This window comes from Copidosoma floridanum, unplaced genomic scaffold (genome assembly GCF_036245765.1).
Source record: "Copidosoma floridanum isolate Cflo_tuat_1 unplaced genomic scaffold, Cflo_Japanese_pri ptg000040l, whole genome shotgun sequence".
Classification (NCBI taxonomy): Eukaryota; Metazoa; Arthropoda; class Insecta; order Hymenoptera; family Encyrtidae; genus Copidosoma; species Copidosoma floridanum.
Genome location: NW_028321917.1, coordinates 661,033 through 676,161, shown reverse-complemented (window position 1 = coordinate 676,161; position 15,129 = coordinate 661,033).

Below are 15,129 nucleotides of genomic sequence, written 5' to 3'. Positions count from 1 at the left end.
AACACTTACTAACCACTCTGTTAAATAAATAATTATCAATAACACAAGCGCCTATCACCCGATAACCCGTGGAACTTACTGGCCACTCTGTTAAATAAATAATAAATAATAACACAAGCGCCTATCACCTCATGACCCAGGGCGCTTACTGGCCACTCTGTTAAATAAATAATTATTTATAACACAAGCTCCTATCACCGAATAACCCGGAGCGCTTACTGGTCACTATGTAAAATGAATAATTATTAATAACACAAGCGCCTATCACCTTATGACCCAGGGCGCTAAATGGCCACTCTGTTAAATAAATATTTAATTATTACACAAGTGCCTATCACCTTATGACACGGGGCACTTACTGGCCACTCTCTGAAATAAATAATTATTAATAACACAAGGGCCTATGACCTCATGACCCAGGGCGCTTACTGGCTACTCTGTAAAATGAATAATTATTAATAACACAAGTGCCTATTACCACATGACACGGGGCACTTACTGGCCACTCTGTTAAATAAATAATTATTATTAACACAAGCGCCTATCACCCGATAACCCGGGGCATTCACTGGCCACTCTGTTAAATAAATAATTATTAATTACACAACTAATTAACACCTCATGACACGAAGCGCTTTCTGGCCACTCTGTAAAACGAATAATTATCAATATTACAAGCGCCTATCACCTCATGACCTGGGGCTCTTACTGTCTACCCTGTTAAATGAATAATTATTAATAACACAAGCGCCTATCGACGAATGACCCAGGGCGCTTACTGGCTACTCTGTGAAATGAATAATTATTAGTAACACAAAAGCCTATCACATAATGACACAGAGCGCTTATTGGCCACTCTGATAAATAAATAATTATCAATAACACAAGCGCCTATCACCCAATAACCCGCGGCACTTACTGGCCACTCTGTTAAATAAATAACTATCAATTACACAAGTGATTAACACCTTATGTTACGAAGCGATTTCTGGCCACTCTGTAACACGAATTATTATTAATAACACAAGCGCCTATCACCTCATGACCCAAAGGCGCTTACTGGCCACTCTGTTAAATGAATAATTATAAATAACACAAGCGCCTATCACCTCATGACCATGGGCGCTTACTGACCACTCTGTTAAAAAAATAATTGTTACTAACAACAGCGCCTATCACCTGATGACCCAGGACAATTACTAACTACTCTGTTGAATAAATAATTATTAATAACACAAGCCTCTATAACCTAATAACCCGAGGCGCTTACTGGCCACTCTGTTAAATAAATAATAATTAATCACACAAGCGCCATTACCCAATGACCCACGGCGCTTACTGGCCACCCTGTTAAATAAATAATCCTAAATAACACAAGTGATTATCACCTAATGACACGGGGCGCTTACTGACCACTCTGTTAAATAAATAATTATTAATTACACAAGTGGTTGACACCTTATGACACGAAGCGCTTTCTGGCCACTTTGTAAAACAAATAATTATTAATAACACAAGCGCCTATCACCTTATGACCCGGGGCTCTTACTGGCTAATCTGTTAAAAATAAATAATTAATAATAACACAAGCGCCTATCACCTTATGACCATGGGCGCTTACTGGCCACCCTGTTAAATAATTACTTATAAATAACACAAGTGATTATCACCTAATGACACGGGGCGCTTACTGGCCACTCTGTTAAATAAATTATTATTAATTACACAAGTGGTTAACACCTTATGACACGAAGCGCTTTCTGGCTACTTTGTAAAACAAATAATTATTAATAACACAAGCGCCTATCACCTCATGACCCAGGCCTCTTACTGGCTACTCTGTTAAATGAATAATTATAAATAACACAAGCGCCTATCACCCAATGACGCAGGGCGCTTACCAGCCAGCCTGTTGAATGAATAATGTATAATAACACAAGCGCCTATCACCGAATGACCCAAAAGCGCTTACTGGCCATTTTGTTGAATAAATAGTTATTAATAATACAAGCGCCCATCACCCGATAACCCAGGGCACTTACTGGCCACTATGTTAAATAAATAATTATTAACTAAACAAGTGCCTATCACCTAATGTCACAAGGCCCTTACTGGCTACTCTGAAAAATAAATAATTATTAATTACACAAGCGCCTATCACCCGATAACCCGTTGCACTTACTAACTACTCTGTTAAATAAATCATCATTAATAACACAAGCCTCTATAACCTTATAATGCGAGGCACTTACTGGCCACTCTGTTAAATAAATAATAATTAATAACACAAGCGCCATTACCCAATGACCCACGGCGCTTACTGGCCACCCTGTTAAATAAATAATTATAAATAACACAAGTGATTATCACCTAATAACACGAGGCGCTTACTGGCCACTCTGTTAAATAAATAATTATTAATTACACCAGTGGTTAACACCTTATGACACGAAGCGCTTTCTGGCCACTTTGTAAAACAAATATTTATTAATAACACAAGCGCCTATCACCTCATGACCCGGGGCTCTTACTGGCTAATCTGTTAAAAATACATAATTAATATTAACACAAGCGCCTATCACCTTATGACCATGGGCACTTACTGACCACTCAGTTGAATAAATAATTGTTAATAACAACAGCGCCTTTCACCTGATAACCCGGAACACTTACTAACCACTCTGTTAAATAAATAATTATCAATAACACAAGCGCCTATCACCCGATAACCCGTGGAACTTACTGGCCACTTTGTTAAATAAATAATAAATAATAACACAAGCGCCTATCACCTCATGACCCAAGGCGCTTACTGGCCACTCTGTTAAATAAATAATTATTTATAACACAAGCTCCTATCACCGAATGACACGGAGCGCTTACTGGTCACTATGTAAAATGAATAATTATTAATAACACAAGCGCCTATCACCTTATGACTTAGGGCGCTAAATGGCCACTCTGTTAAATAAATATTTAATTATTACACAAGTGCCTATCACCTTATGACACGGGGCACTTACTGGCCACTCTCTGAAATAAATAATTATTAATAACACAAGGGCCTATGACCTCATGACCCAGGGCGCTTACTGGCTACTCTGTAAAATGAATAATTATTAATAACACAAGTGCCTATTACCACATGACACGGGGCACTTACTGGCCACTCTGTTAAATAAATAATTATTATTAACACAAGCGCCTATCACCCGATAACCCGGGGCATTCACTGGCCACTCTGTTAAATAAATAATTATTAATTACACAACTAATTAACACCTCATGACACGAAGCGCTTTCTGGCCACTCTGTAAAACGAATAATTATCAATATTACAAGCGCCTATCACCTCATGACCTGGGGCTCTTACTGTCTACCCTGTTAAATGAATAATTATTAATAACACAAGCGCCTATCACCCAATGACCCAGGGCGCTTACTGGCCACTCTGTTGAATAAATAATTATTTATAACACAAGCTCCTATCACCGAATGACCCGGAGCGCTTACTGGCCACTATGTAAAATGAATAATTATTAATAACACAAACGCCTATCACCTTATGACCCAGGGCGCTAAATGGCCACTCTGTTAAATAAATATTTAATTATTACAAAAGTGCCTATCACCTTATGACACAAGGCACTTACTGGCCACTCTCTTAAATAAATAATTATTAATAACACAAGGGCCTATGACCTCATGACCCAGGGCGCTTACTGGCTACTCTGTAAAATGAATAATTATTAATAACGTAAGCGCCTATTACCAAATGACACAGGGCGTTTACTGGCCACTCAGTTAAATAAATAATTATTATTAACACAAGCGCCTATCACCTGATAACCCGGGGCATTTACTGGCCACTATGTTAAATAAATAATTATTAATTACACAAGTGATTAACACCTCATGACACGAAGCGCTTTCTGGCCACTCTGTAAAACGAATAATTATTAATATTACAAGCGCCTATCACCTCATGACCCGGGGCTCTTACTAGCTACTCTGTTAAATGAATTATTATTAATATTACTAGCGCCTATCACCCAATGACCCAGGGCGCTTACTAGCCACCCTGTTAAATAAATAATGGATAATAACACAAGCGCCTATCGACGATTGACCCAAAGGTGCTTACTGGCCACTCTGTTGAATAAATAATTATTAATAATACAAGCGCCAATCACCCGATAACCGAGGGCACTTACTGGCCACTATGTTGAATAAATAATTATTGATTAAACAAGTGCCCATCACCTAATGTCTCAAGGCGCTTACTGGCTACTTTAAAAAATAATTAATTATTAATAACACAAGCGCCTATCACCTCATGACCCAGGGCGCTTACTGGCCACTCTGTTAAATGAATTATTATTTATAACACAAGCTGCTATCACCAAATGACCCTGAGCGCTTACTGGCCACTATGTAAAATGAATAATTATAAATAACACTAGCGCCTCTCACCTTATGACCCAGGGCGCTAAATGGCCACTCTGTTAAATAAATATTTAATTATTACACAAGTGCCTATCACCTAATGACACGGGGCACTTACTGGCCACTCACTAAAATAAATAATTATTAATAACACAAGCGCCTATCACCTCATGACCCAGGGCGCTTACTGGCTACTCTGTGAAATGAATAATTATTAATAACACAAAAGCCTATCACATAATGACACGGGGCGCTCATTGGCCACTCTGATAAATAAATAATTATCATCAACACAAGCGCCTATCACCTTATGACCCAGGGCGCTAAATGGCCACTCTGTTAAATAAATATTTAATTATTACAAAAGTGCCTATCACCTTATGACACGGGGCACTTACTGGCCACTCTCTAAAATAAATAATTATTAATAACACAAGGGCCTATGACCTCATGACCCAGGGCGCTTACTGGCTACTCTGTAAAATGAATAATTATTAATAACGTAAGCGCCTATTACCAAATGACACAGGGCGTTTACTGGCCACTCAGTTAAATAAGTAATTATTATTAACACAAGCGCCTATCACCTGAGAACCCGGGGCATTTACTGGCCACTATGTTAAATAAATAATTATTAATTACACAAGTGATTAACACCTCATGACACAAAGCGCTTTCTGGCCACTCTGTAAAACGAATAATTATTAATATTACAAGCGCCTATCACCTCATGACCCGGGGCTCTTACTAGCTACTCTGTTAAATGAATTATTATTAATATTACTAGCGCCTATCACCCAATGACCCAGGGCGCTTACTAGCCACCCTGTTAAATGAATAATGGATAATAACACAAGCGCCTATCGACGAATGACCCAGGGCGCTTACTGGCTACTCTGTGAAATGAATAATTATTAGTAACACAAAAGCCTATCACATAATGACACGGAGCGCTTATTGGCCACTCTGATAAATAAATAATTATCAATAACACAAGCGCCTATCACCCAATAACCCGCGGCACTTACTGGCCACTCTGTTAAATAAATAATTATCAATTACACAAGTGATTAACACCTCATGTTACGAAGCGATTTCTGGCCACTCTGTAACACGAATTATTATTAATAACACAAGCGCCTATCACCTCATGACCCAAAGGCGCTTACTGGCCACTCTGTTAAATGAATAATTATAAATAACACAAGCGCCTATCACCTCATGACCATGGGCGCTTACTGACCACTCTGTTAAAAAAATAATTGTTACTAACAACAGCGCCTATCACCTGATGACCCAGGACAATTACTAACTACTCTGTTGAATAAATAATTATTAATAACACAAGCCTCTATAACCTTATAACCCGAGGCGCTTACTGGCCACTCTGTTAAATAAATAATAATTAATCACACAAGCGCCATTACCCAATGACCCACGGCGCTTACTGGCCACCCTGTTAAATAAATAATCATAAATAACACAAGTGATTATCACCTAATGACACGGGGCGCTTACTGACCACTCTGTTAAATAAATAATTATTAATTACACAAGTGGTTGACACCTTATGACACGAAGCGCTTTCTGGCCACTTTGTAAAACAAATAATTATTAATAACACAAGCGCCTATCACCTTATGACCCGGGGCTCTTACTGGCTAATCTGTTAAAAATAAATAATTAATAATAACACAAGCGCCTATCACCTTATGACCATGGGCGCTTACTGGCCACCCTGTTAAATAATTACTTATAAATAACACAAGTGATTATCACCTAATGACACGGGGCGCTTACTGGCCACTCTGTTAAATAAATTATTATTAATTACACAAGTGGTTAACACCTTATGACACGAAGCGCTTTCTGGCCACTTTGTAAAACAAATAATTATTAATAACACAAGCGCCTATCACCTCATGACCCAGGCCTCTTACTGGCTACTCTGTTAAATGAATAATTATAAATAACACAAGCGCCTATCACCCAATGACGCAGGGCGCTTACCAGCCAGCCTGTTGAATGAATAATGTATAATAACACAAGCGCCTATCACCGAATGACCCAAAAGGGCTTACTGGCCATTTTGTTGAATAAATAGTTATTAATAATACAAGCGCCCATCACCCGATAACCCAGGGCACTTACTGGCCACTATGTTAAATAAATAATTATTAACTAAACAAGTGCCTATCACCTAATGTCACAAGGCCCTTACTGGCTACTCTGAAAAATAAATAATTATTAATTACACAAGCGTCTATCACCTCATCACCCGAGGTGCTAACTTGCCACTCTGTTGAATAAATAATTATTAATAATACAAGCGCCCATCACCCGATAACCCAGGGCACTTACTGGCCATCATTAATTAACATTTATTAATTAACAAAGCGGCCAGTAAGCGCCCCGGGTTGTGTGGAGATTGGTGCTTCTTTTATTTTATTTATTATATTAAAAAACAAAGCGGCCAGTAAGCGCCCCGGGTTGTGTGGGGATTGGCGCTTCTGTTATTTTATTTATTATATTAAAAAACAAAGCGGCCAGTAAGCGCTTCGGGTTGTGTGGGGATTGGCGCTTTTGTTATTTTATTTATTATATTAATTAACAAAGCGGCCAGTAAGCTTCCCGGGTTGTGTGGGAATTGATGCTTCTGTTATTTTATTTATAATATTAAAAAACAAAGCAGCCGGTAAGCGCCCTGGGTTGTGTGGGGATTGGCGATTCTGTTATTTTATTTATTATATTAAAAAACGAAGCGGCCAGTAAGCATCCCGGGTTGTGTGGGGATTGGCGCTTCTGTTATTTTATTTATAATATTAATTAAAAAAGCAGCCAGTAAGCGCCTTATATATTATAAATAACACAAGTAATTATCACCTAATGACACGGAGACTTTCTGGCCATTTTGTAAAACAAATAATTATTAATAACACAAGCGCCTATCACCTCATGACCCGGGGCTCTTACTGGCTACTCTTTTAAAAATAAATAATTAATAATAACACAAGCGCCTATCACCTCATGACCATGGGCGCTTACTGACCACTCTGTTAAATAAATAATTGTTAATAACAACAGCGCCTTTCACCCGATGACCCGGGACACTTACTGGCCACTCTGTTAAATAAATAATTATTAATTACACAAGTGCCTATCACCTAATGTCACAAGGCGCTTACTGGCTACTTTAAAAAATAAATAATTATAATAACACAAGCGCCTATCACCTCATGACCCAGGGCGCTTACTGGCCACTCTGTTAAATAAATAATTATATATAACACAAGCGCCCATCGGCTGATAACCCAGAGCGCTAAATGGCCACTCTGTTGAATAAATAATTATTAATAACACAAGCGCCTATCACCTCATGACCCAGGGCGCTTTCTGGCCACTTTGTAAAACAAATAATTATTAATAACACAAGCGCCTATCACCTCATGACCCAGGCCTCTTACTGGCTACTCTGGTAAATGAATTATTATAAATAACACAAGCGCCTATCACCCAATGACCCAGGGCGCTTACTAGCCAGCCTGTTGAATAAATAATGGATAATAACACAAGCGCCTATCACTGAATGACACAAAGGTTCTTACTGGCCACTTTGTTGAATAAATAATTATTAATAATACAAGCTCCCATCACCCGATAACCCAGGGCACTTACTGGCCACTATGTTAAATACGTAATTATTAATTAAACAAGTGCCTATCACCTAATGTCACAAGGCGCTTACTGGCTACTCTAAAAAATAAATAATTATTAATTACACAAGCGTCTATCACCTCATAACCCGAGGTGCTTACTTGCCACTCTGTTGAATAAATAATTATTAATAATACAAGCGCCTATCACCCGATAACCCAGGGCACTTACTGGCGATTATTAATTAACATTTATTAATTAACAAAGCGGCCAGTAAGCGCCCCGGGTTGTGTGGGGATTGGCGCTTCTTTTATTTTATTTATTATATTAAAAAACAAAGCGGCCAGTAAGCGCCCTGGGTTGTGTGGGGATTGGCGCTTCTGTTATTTTATTTATTATATTAAAAAACAAAGCGGCCAGTAAGCGCCCCGGGTTGTGTGGGGATTGGCGCTTTTGTTATTTTATTTATTATATTAATTAACAAAGCGGCCAGTAAGCTTCCCGGGTTGTGTGGGAATTGACGCTTCTGTTATTTTATTTATTATATTAAAAAACAAAGCAGCCGGTAAGCGCCCTGGGTTGTGTGGGGATTGGCGCTTCTGTTATTTTATTTATTATATTAAAAAACGAAGCGGCCAGTGAGCGCCCCGGGTTGTGTGGGGATTGGCGCTTCTGTTATTTTATTTATTATATTAATTAAAAAAGCAGCCAGTAAGCGCCTTATATATTATAAATAACACAAGTAATTATCACCTAATGACACGGAGCGCTTTCTGGCCACTTTGTAAAAAAAATAATTATTAATAACACAAGCGCCTATCACCTCATGACCCGGGGCTCTTACTGGCTACTCTGTTAAAAATAAATAATTAATAATAACACAAGCGCCTATCGCCTCATGACCATGGGCGCTTACTGACCACTCTGTTAAATAAATAATTGTTAATAACAACAGCGCCTTTCACCCGATGACCCGGGACACTAACTGGCCACTCTGTTAAATAAATAATTATTAATTACACAAGTGCCTATCACCTAATGTCACAAGGCGCTTACTGGCTACTTTAAAAAATAAATAATTATAATAACACAAGCGCCTATCACCTCATGACCCAGGGCGCTTACTGGCCACTCTGTTAAATAAATAATTATATATAACACAAGCGCCCATCGGCTGATAACCCAGAGCGCTAAATGGCCACTCTGTTGAATAAATAATTATTAATAACACAAGCGCCTATCACCTCATGACCCAGGGCGCTTTCTGGCCACTTTGTAAAACAAATAATTATTAATAACACAAGCGCCTATCACCTCATGACCCAGGCCTCTTACTGGCTACTCTGGTAAATGAATTATTATAAATAACACAAGCGCCTATCACCCAATGACCCAGGGCGCTTACTAGCCAGCCTGTTGAATAAATAATGGATAATAACACAAGCGCCTATCACTGAATGACACAAAGGTTCTTACTGGCCACTTTGTTGAATAAATAATTATTAATAATACAAGCTCCCATCACCCGATAACCCAGGGCACTTACTGGCCACTATGTTAAATACGTAATTATTAATTAAACAAGTGCCTATCACCTAATGTCACAAGGCGCTTACTGGCTACTCTAAAAAATAAATAATTATTAATTACACAAGCGTCTATCACCTCATAACCCGAGGTGCTTACTTGCCACTCTGTTGAATAAATAATTATTAATAATACAAGCGCCTATCACCCGATAACCCAGGGCACTTACTGGCGATTATTAATTAACATTTATTAATTAACAAAGCGGCCAGTAAGCGCCCCGGGTTGTGTGGGGATTGGCGCTTCTTTTATTTTATTTATTATATTAAAAAACAAAGCGGCCAGTAAGCGCCCTGGGTTGTGTGGGGATTGGCGCTTCTGTTATTTTATTTATTATATTAAAAAACAAAGCGGCCAGTAAGCGCCCCGGGTTGTGTGGGGATTGGCGCTTTTGTTATTTTATTTATTATATTAATTAACAAAGCGGCCAGTAAGCTTCCCGGGTTGTGTGGGAATTGACGCTTCTGTTATTTTATTTATTATATTAAAAAACAAAGCAGCCGGTAAGCGCCCTGGGTTGTGTGGGGATTGGCGCTTCTGTTATTTTATTTATTATATTAAAAAACGAAGCGGCCAGTGAGCGCCCCGGGTTGTGTGGGGATTGGCGCTTCTGTTATTTTATTTATTATATTAATTAAAAAAGCAGCCAGTAAGCGCCTTATATATTATAAATAACACAAGTAATTATCACCTAATGACACGGAGCGCTTTCTGGCCACTTTGTAAAAAAAATAATTATTAATAACACAAGCGCCTATCACCTCATGACCCGGGGCTCTTACTGGCTACTCTGTTAAAAATAAATAATTAATAATAACACAAGCGCCTATCGCCTCATGACCATGGGCGCTTACTGACCACTCTGTTAAATAAATAATTGTTAATAACAACAGCGCCTTTCACCCGATGACCCGGGACACTAACTGGCCACTCTGTTAAATAAATAATTATTAATTACACAAGTGCCTATCACCTAATGTCACAAGGCGCTTACTGGCTACTTTAAAAAATAAATAATTATAATAACACAAGCGCCTATCACCTCATGACCCAGGGCGCTTACTGGCCACTCTGTTAAATAAATAATTATTAATTACACAAAAGCCTATCACCTAATGACACGAAGCGCTTTCTGGCCACTCTGTAAAACGAATAATTATTAATAACACAAGCGCCTATTACCTCATGACGCAGGCCTTTTACTGGCTACTCTGGTAAATGAATAATTATAAATAACACAAGCGCCTATCACCCAATGACCCAGGGCGCTTACTAGCCAGCCTGTTGAATAAATAATGGATAATAACACAAGCGCCTATCACTGAATGACCCAAAGGTTCTTACTGGCCACTTTGTTGAATAAATAATTATTAATAATACAAGCACCCATCACCCGATAACCCAGGGCACTTACTGGCCACTATGTTAAATACGTAATTATTAATTAAACAAGTGCCTATCACCTAATGTCACAAGGCGCTTACTGGCTACTCTAAAAAATAAATAATTATTAATTACACAAGCGTCTATCACCTCATAACCCGAGGTGCTTACTTGCCACTCTGTTGAATAAATAATTATTAATAATACAAGCGCCCATCACCCGATAACCCAGGGCACTTACTGGCCATTATTAATTAACATTTATTAATTAACAAAGCGGCCAGTAAGCGCCCCGGGTTGTGTGGGGATTGGCGCTTCTTTTATTTTATTTATTATATTAAAAAACAAAGCGGCCAGTAAGCGCCCCGGGTTGTGTGGGGATTGGCGCTTCTGTTATTTTATTTATTATATTAAAAAACAAAGCGGCCAGTGAGCGCCCCGGGTTGTGTGGGGATTGGCGCTTTTGTTATTTTATTTATTATATTAATTAACAAAGCGGCCAGTAAGCTTCCCGGGTTGTGTGGGAATTGATGCTTCTGTTATTTTATTTATTATATTAAAAAACAAAGCAGCCGGTAAGCGCCCTGGGTTGTGTGGGGATTGGCGCTTCTGTTATTTTTTTTATTATATTAAAAAACGAAGCGGCCAGTGAGCGCCCCGGGTTGTGTGGGGATTGGCGCTTCTGTTATTTTATTTATTATATTAATTAAAAAAGCAGCCAGTAAGCGCCTTATATATTATAAATAACACAAGTAATTATCACCTAATGACACGGAGCGCTTTCTGGCCACTTTGTAAGACAAATAATTATTAATAACACAAGCGCCTATCACCTCATGACCCGGGGCTCTTACTGGCTACTCTGTTAAAAATAAATAATTAATAATAACACAAGCGCCTATCACCTCATGACCATGGGCGCTTACTGACCACTCTGTTAAATAAATAATTGTTAATAACAACAGCGCCTTTCACCCGATGACCCGGGACACTTACTGGCCACTCTGTTAAATAAATAATTATTAATTACACAAGTGCCTATCACCTAATGTCACGAGGCGCTTACTGGCTACTTTAAAAAATAAATAATTATAATAACACAAGCGCCTATCACCTCATGACCCAGGGCGCTTACTGGCCACTCTGTTAAATAAATAATTATTAATTACACAAAAGCCTATCACCTAATGACACGAAGCGCTTTCTGGCTACTCTGTAAAACGAATAATTATTAATAATACAAGCACCCATCACCCGATAACCCAGGGCACTTACTGGCCACTATGTTAAATACGTAATTATTAATTAAACAAGTGCCTATCACCTAATGTCACAAGGCGCTTACTGGCTACTCTAAAAAATAAATAATTATTAATAACACAAGCGCCTATTACCTCATGACCCAGGGCACTTACTGACCACTCTGTTAAATAAATAATTATTAATTACACAAGTAGTTATCACCTAATGACCCAAAGGCGCTTACTGGACAGTTTGGTAAATAAATAGTTATTAATAACACAAGTGCCTATCACCTAATGACACGGAGCGCTTACTGGCCACTCTGTTGAATGAATAATTATTAATAATACAAGGTCCCATCACCCGATAACCCAGGGCACTTACTGGCCACTCTGTTAAATAAATAATTATTAATTACACAAGTGCCTATCACTTAATGACACGAAGCGCTTTCTGGCCACTCTGTAAAACAAATAATTATTAATAACACAAGCGCCTATCACCTCATGACGCAGGCCTTTTACTAGCTACTCTGTTAAATGAATGATTATAAATAACACAAGCGCCTATCACCTCATGACGCAGGCCTTTTACTGGCCACTCTGTTAAATAAATAATTATAAATTGCACAAGTAATTATCACCTAATGACCCGAAGGCGCTTACTGGCCACTCTGTTAAATGAATAATCAATAATAACACAAGCGCCTTTCACCTTATGACCATAGGCGCTTACTGACCACTCTGTTGAATAAATAATTGTTAATAACAACAGCGCCTTTCACCCGATGACCCGGGACACTTACTAACCACTCTGTTAAATAAATAATTATTAATAACACAAGCGCCTATCACCCGATAACCCAGGGCGCTTACTGGCCACTCTGTTAAATAAATAATTATTAGTATCACAAGCGCCTATCACCCGATAACCCGGGGAACTTACTGGCCACTCTGTTAAATAAATAATGAATATTACCACTAGCGCCTATCACCCAAAGACCCAAAGGCGCTTACTGGCCATTTTGATGAATAAATAATTATTAATAACACAAGTGCCTATTACCTAATGTCACAAGGCGCTTACTGGCTACTCTAAAAAATAGGTAATTATTGATAACACAAGCGCCTATCACCTCATGACCCAGAGCGCTTACTGTCCACTCTGTTAAATAAATAATTATTTATAACACAAGCTCCTATCACCTTATGACCCGAGGCTCTTACTGGCTACTCTGTTAAAAATAAATACTTATTTTTAACACAAGCTCCTACACCCAATGACCCGGGACACTTACTAACCACTCTGTTAAATAAATATTTAATTATAACACAAGTGCCTATCACCTAATGACACAGGGCACTTACTGGCCACTCTCTAAAATGAATGATTATTAATAACACACGCGCCTATCACCGAATGACCCAAAGGCGCTTACTGGCCACTCTGTTAAATAAATAATTATTAATAATACAAGCGCCCATTACCCGATAACCCAGGGCACCTACTGGCCACTATATTAAATAAATAATTATTAATTAAACAAGTGCCTATCACCTAATGTCACAAGGCGCTCACTGGCTACTCTGTAAAATGAACAATTATTAATAGCACAAGCGCCTATCACCTCATGACCCGGGGCTCTTACTGGCCACTCTGTAACATAAATAATTATTAATAACACAAGCGCCTATCACCCGATAACCCGGGGCTCTTACTGGCCACTCTGTTAAAAAAATAATTAATTATAATACAAGCTCCCAACACCCGATAACCCAGGGCACTTACTGGCCACTCTGTTAAATAAATAATCATTAATAATACAAGCGCCCATCACCTGATAACCCAGGGCACTTACTGGCCACTCTGTAACATAAATAATTATTAATAACACAAGCGCCTATCACCCGATAACCCGGGGCTCTTACTGGCCACTCTGTTTAATAAATAATTATTAATTTCACAAGTGATTAACACCTTATGACACGAAGCACTTTCTGGCCACTCTGTAAAACGAATAATTATTGATAACACAAGCGCCTATCACCTTATGTCCCGGGGCTCTTACTGGGCACTCTGTTGAAGAAATAATTATTAACAACACAAGCCTCTATCACCTCATAACCCGAGGCGCTTACTGGGCACTCTGTTGAATAAATAATTATTAATAACACTAGCGCCTATCACCCAATAACCCAGGGCGCTTACTGGCCTACCTGTTAAATAAATAATTATAAATAACACAAGTGATTATCACCTAATGACACAGAGCGTTTTCTGGCCACTCTGTAAAACAAATAATTATTAAAAACACAAGCGCCTATCACCTTATGACCTGAGGCTCTTACTGGCTTCTCTGTTAAATGAATGATTATTAATAACACAAGCGCCTATCACTTCATGACCATGGGCGCTTACTAACCACTCTGTTAAAAAAATAATTATAAATAATACAATTTCCCAACACCTGATAACCCAGGGCACTTACTGACCACTCTGTTAAATTATTAATTATAAATAACACAAGCGCCTATCACCCAATGACCCAAGGTGCTTACTAGCCACCCTGTTAAATAAATAATGGATAATAACACAAGCGCCTATCACCGAATGACCCAAAGGCGCTTACTGGCCACTCTGTTAAAAAAATAATGGATAATAACACAAGCGCCTATCACCGAATGACCCAAAGGCGCTTACTGGCCACTCTGTTAAAAAAATAATGGATAATAACACAAGCGCCTATCACCGAATGACCCAAAGGCGCTTACTGGCCACTCTGTTAAAAAAATAATGGATAATAACACAAGCGCCTAT